Here is a 6000-nt window from a genome sequence, read left to right as displayed (position 1 = left end):
ATCAAGTATATTCTATAAATACACACACACATATCTAGGATATATCTATTTATGTATCTACACATCAAGTTTTGAGATACATATATATCTATATATATTCACATATATGTATATATCTGATATATATATACATATATATATATGTATCTCAGAACTTGATAGGTGTGTGTATGTATATTTTTGTGTGTGTGTGTATATATATATCCTAGATATGTAATAAGTCACTCTAAGAATGACAACTTGGAGGGCTTGGAGGGGAAGGTACAAAAAGCCCCAAGTTCCCTGTGAACCTGTTCAGTCTTGATGAGGTCCCAGTGCACTCAAAACTGCACCTGGGTTCCCTCAGAGTACTGAGGTCCAAGCCTCTTAATAAAGTTATGTCTAAGGGTCTGTCCATTCCACAACACATCAAATGCTTGTAAGAAAACAAAGCCTGCTCTCTTCAATGTCACAATTACCAAGCATGTTTTCCTTAAGCATCTCATGACAGGGTTCTGCTGGAACAAAGCACACTCTTCATAATTGTGGAATGTGTTGGAAAATTATAATTAAAACTAAAATCTTCTTCCAACCCAGAAACTCTCTCCACAATGGTAGTAGAGAAAGAAAGTGCTTTCATTATTCAATAAGCATTGAACCAGAATGTGATGTTCATCACAGGCAATATGCTAAGAGATGGCAAAGTCAGGAAAAAAATCTCACTCTTTTATGTAGACAAGCAGATCCAGTCCATTCCATAGATGTTCTCAAAATAAACAATAACTACTCAAGTAAGAGAATTTGACAGCCCCATTTATCACACATAATTCATCCCAGGTTCACCTGGTAATGGGGGTGACCTTCTGTGTTAGTTAATTGGTTTTATACATAGGAAAAACAAACTTCTATCTTGAGAAATGGAGGTAGTTTTGCAGCTTGGAGCCAGGTGCCCTCTGATGTTAAGCTCCTATCTTCCTCCAGAAGCTGGGAGAGAGGGCAGCTATCTCCCGTGATGTTTACATTTCAAAGAGATGGTTCCCAGGTCCTTGAGAAAGATATTTCTTGGTCATAAAGTGGACAAAAGACATATTTAGTCTTCAAATGAATTTATATACACTTCAAAGGAGTAGGAAATATTTAGAATTATAAACTTTCTAAAGTAAATACTCAGATAAAAATGAGGAGAGGAGAATATCTTCCCTTATCTTTAATAGGGAGAATTAAGACTCTTAATTTTAATTTGTATTTGTCTTTACAAAGGTTAAGTTGAATTGGGGTTTTCATTTCACGTTAGGCCTATTAACCACAATCTGGTTATCACAACTGTCATATCTCACTCAAAAATGTATGTAAAACAATGTGGTCAGTAATATACTTTCAATTCTCCTTTTCTTTGAACTCATTGCATTGTTTTCTTTATCACGATTCATTATCTTAAACTAGTATTACCAGATGTTTGGAAATAGTAGTTGCCAAAACCACTTACTAGAATTACAGTGTATAGAAAATAGCGAGTCTTTGTAGACAGTAGTAACGCACTATAATTAGAGGGCATTCTGCTTTGTTTAGTGTGAGTCAGCTTATGCCAATAGCAGTGTTGATGTCAGACTCTGTTCCTTGAGAGTTGACAGTTTATTAATGCAAATAAGGCCATACCTAGATGGACACGTAAAACAAATCAGACTTAGAGCCAGTGGATTCTTTTAAAATTTAGATTTTATTGATATTTTTATTTTTCATTTTTTTATTATACTTTAAGTTCTAGGGTACCTGTGTACAACATGCAGGTTTATTACATATGTATACATGTGCCATTTTGGTGTGCTGCACCCATTAACTTGTCATTTACGTTAGGTATATCTCCTAATGCTATCCCTCCCCACTCCCCCCACCCCACGATAGGCCCTGGTGTGTGATGTTCCCCTTCCTGTGTCCAAGTGATCTCATTGTTCAATTCCCACCTATGAGTAAGAACATGTGGTGATTGGTTTTCTGTCCTTGTGATAGTTTGCTCAGAATGATGGTTTCCAGCTTCATCCATGTCCCTAAAAAGGACTTGAACTCATCCTTTGTTATGGCTGCATAGAATTCCATGGTGTATATATGCCACATTTTCTTAATCCAGTCTCTCATTGATGGACATTTGAGTTGGTTCCAAGTCTTTGCTATTGTGAATAGTGCCACAATAAACATACGTGTGCATGTGTCTTTACAGCAGCATGATTTATAATCCTTTGGGTATATATCCAGTAATGGGATTGCTGGGTCAAATGGTATTTCTAGTTCTAGATCCTTAAGGAATTACCACACTGTCTTCCACAATGGTTGAACTAATTTACAGTCCCACTAACAGTGTAAAAGTATTCCTATTTCTCCACATCCTCTCCAGCACCTGTTGTTTGCTGACTTTTTAATGATTGCCATTCTAACTGGTGTGAGATGCTATTTCATTACGGTTTTGATTTGCATTTCTCTGATGGCCAGTGATGATGAGCATATTTTCATGTGTCTGTTGGCTGCATAAATGTATTCTTTTGAGAAGTGTCTGTTCATATCCTTTGCCCACTTTTTGATAGGGTTGTTTTTTTCTTGTGAATTTGTTTGAGTTCTTTGTAGACTCTGGATATTAGCCCTTTATCAGATGAGTAGACTGCAAAATTTTTCTCCCATTCTGTAGGTTGCCTGTTCACTCTGATGGTAGTTTCTTTTGCTGTGCAGAAGCTCTTTAGTTTAGTTAGATCTCAGGTTGTCTATTTTGGTTTTTGTTGCCATTGTTTTTGGTGTTTTAGACATGAAGTCCTTGCCCATGCTTATGTCCTGAATGGTATTGCCTAGGTTTTCTTCTAGGGTTTTTATGGTTTTAGGTCTAACATTTAAGTCTTTAATTCATCTTGAATTAATTTTTGTATAAGGTATAAGGAAGGGATCCAGTGTCAGCTTTCTATATTTGGCTAGCCAGTTTTCCCAGCACCATTTATTAAACAGGGAATACTTTCCCCATTTCTTGTTTTTTGTCAGATTTGCCAAAGATCAGATGGTTGTAGATGTGTGGTATTACTTCTGTTCTGTTCCATTGGTCTATATCTCTGTTTTGGTACGAGTAACATGCTGTTTTGGTTACTGTAGCCTTGTAGTATAGATTGAAGTCAGGTAGCATGATGCCTCCAGCTCTGTGCTTTTGGCTTAGGATTGTCTTGGCGATGTGGACTCTTCTTTGGTTCCATATGAACTTTAAAGAGTCTTTTCCAAATCTGTGAAGAAAGTCATTGGTAGCTTGGTGGGGATGGCATTGAATCTATAAATTACCTTGGGCAGTATGGCCATTTTCACGATATTGATTCTTCCTATCCATGAGCATGGAATGTTCTTCCATTTGTTTGTGTCCTCTTTTATTTCGTTGAGCAGTGGTTTGTAGTTCTCCTTGAAGAGGTCCTTCACATCCCTTGTAAGTTGGATTCCTAGGTATTTTATTCCCTTTGAAGCAACTGTGAATGGGAGTTCACTCATGATTTGGTTCTCTGTTTGTCTGTTATTGGTGTATAAGAATGCTTGTGATTTTTGCACATTGATTTTGTATCCCTAGACTTTGCTGAAGTTGCTTATCAGCTTAAGGAGATTTTGGGCTGAGAAGATGGAGTTTTCTAAATATACAATCATGTCATCTGCAAACAGGGACAATTTGACTTCCTCTTTTCCCAATTGAATACCCTTTATTTCTGCTGGATTCAGTTTGCCAGCATTTTATTGAGGATTTTTGCATCGATATTCATCAGGGATATTGGTCTAAAATTCTCTTTTTTTGTTATGTCTCTGCCAGGCTTTGGTATCAGGATGATGTTGGCCTCATAAAATGAGTTAGGGAGGATTCCCTCTTTTTCTATTGATTGGATTGTACCTCTGGTAGAATTCGGCTGTGAATCTGCCTGGTCCTGGACTTTTTTTGGTTGGTAGGCTATTAATTATTGCCTCAATTTCAGAGCCTGTTATTGTTCAGAGATTCAAATTCTACAATTCCTAGTCAGAGCAATTATGCAATAGAAAAATGTAAAAGCCTTCAAAATCAGAAAGAAACAATTTAAACAGTCTCCATTTGCAAGTGATATGATCTTTTATAAAGAAAACCCTAAAGATTCCACAAAAAATCTGTTAGAACTAATGACTTCAGTGTAGTTGCAGAATACAAATTCAACATACAAAATATTAGCAGTGTTTCTATGCACTTACAAGCAACTACCGGAAAAAGAAATCGAGGAAACAATTTCATTTACAATAGCTCATAATATACTTAGGAGTGAATTCAACCAAGGATGTGAAAGGCCTGTACACTGAAAATTATAAAACATTGATAAAAATTGAAGTAGACAGAAAGCAATGGAAGGATGTACCATGTTCATGGATTGGAAGAATTAGTATTGTTAAAATATTCATACTTCCCAAATTTATCTATGGTTTCAATGCAATCCCTATCACAATTTATTTAAAAATCCTAAAATGTGTATAGAACCACAAAAAAACTAGAATAGTCAAGCAATTTTGAACAAAGAGAAGAAAGCAGGAGGCATCACATTACTTAACTTCAAAATATCTTAAGAATCAATATTAATCAAAAGGGCATGGTACTGGCATAAAAACAGGCACATAAACAAATATAAGGGAATACAGTCCTGAAACAGATCCAGATACTTATGGCCAAATAGTTTTTAACGAAGGGCCGTGAACATTTAATGGAGAAAGGACAGTCTCTTTAATAAAAGGTTTAAAAAAAGCATATACACATGCAGAAGAATGAAATTAGAACCGTATCTTACACCATATAAAAAATCAATTCCAAATAGATTACAGGTAAGTCTTAAAACTGTAAAACAACTAGTAGAAAATATAGGGGAAAAGCTTCATGATATTGGTTTGGGCAATAATTTTTTGGTTATGAAATCAAAGGCAACAAAAGCAAAATTAGACAAATGAGACCATTTCAAATTAAAAAGCTTCTGCACAAATAAGAGTCAGCAGAGTGAAGAGACAAATGGGAGAAAATGTCTATAAAGCATACATCTCAAAAGAGATTAATACTCAAAACACATAAGGAACTGGAACAACTCAATAACAATAAAACAAATAACCCAATTAAAAATAGGCCAATGATCTGAATAGATATTTGTCCATAGAAAACAAGCAATATCAATAATCATTTAAGAAATTCAAACTAAAGCCACAATGAGATATCATCTCAGTCCTGTTAAAATGACTTTTTGTCAAAAACACAAATGATAACAAGTGTTGACAAGAATGTTGCAGAAAAAGACTTGTTTTACTCTGTTGGTTGGATTATAAATTAGTACAGACATTATGGAAAACATCATAAAGATTCTTCAGAAAATTAGCTACAGAACTACCATATGATTTAGATATTCCAGGTTTGAGTGTGTTTCCAAAGGAAATAAAAGCAGTTATGTTGGAGAGATATGTTTATTCTCATGTTCATTGAAGCATTATTCACAATAATCAAAATATGGAATCAACTCATGTATGTAATAATGAATGACTGGATGAGGAAAATGTGTTCTATACACGCACAGTAGAACACTTACTATTTGGCCTCTAAAAGGAAGGAAATCCTGTCAATTATGATGAAATGGGAAACCTGGAGAACATTATGTTGAGTGAAATAAGCCATGCAGAGAAAGACAAATATTGCCTGATCTCTCTTATATGCGGAATCTAGAAAAGTCGAACTCATATAAATAAAGAGTAAAATTGTGGCTACCATGAGCTGGGGTGTGAGAGGGAATTGAGGAGATGTGGGTTGAAGGATACAAATTTCAGTTAAACAGGAGAAATAAGTTCAGGAGGTCTATTGTACAACATGGTGACTATAGTTAATGCATTTTATTTTTGAAAATTGCCAATAGAGTAGACTTACAGTGTTCTTACCACAAAAAATTATGTGAGGTAATGTATATATAAATTAGCTCTACTGACTCATTCCACTATGTATACATATTTCAAAGCAACATGTTTTAC

Source organism: Chlorocebus sabaeus, chromosome 18 (assembly GCF_047675955.1).
Source record: "Chlorocebus sabaeus isolate Y175 chromosome 18, mChlSab1.0.hap1, whole genome shotgun sequence".
NCBI lineage: Eukaryota > Metazoa > Chordata > Mammalia > Primates > Cercopithecidae > Chlorocebus > Chlorocebus sabaeus.
The sequence above is the reverse complement of the archived record's forward strand: the minus strand, read 5'-3'. Positions refer to the sequence as shown.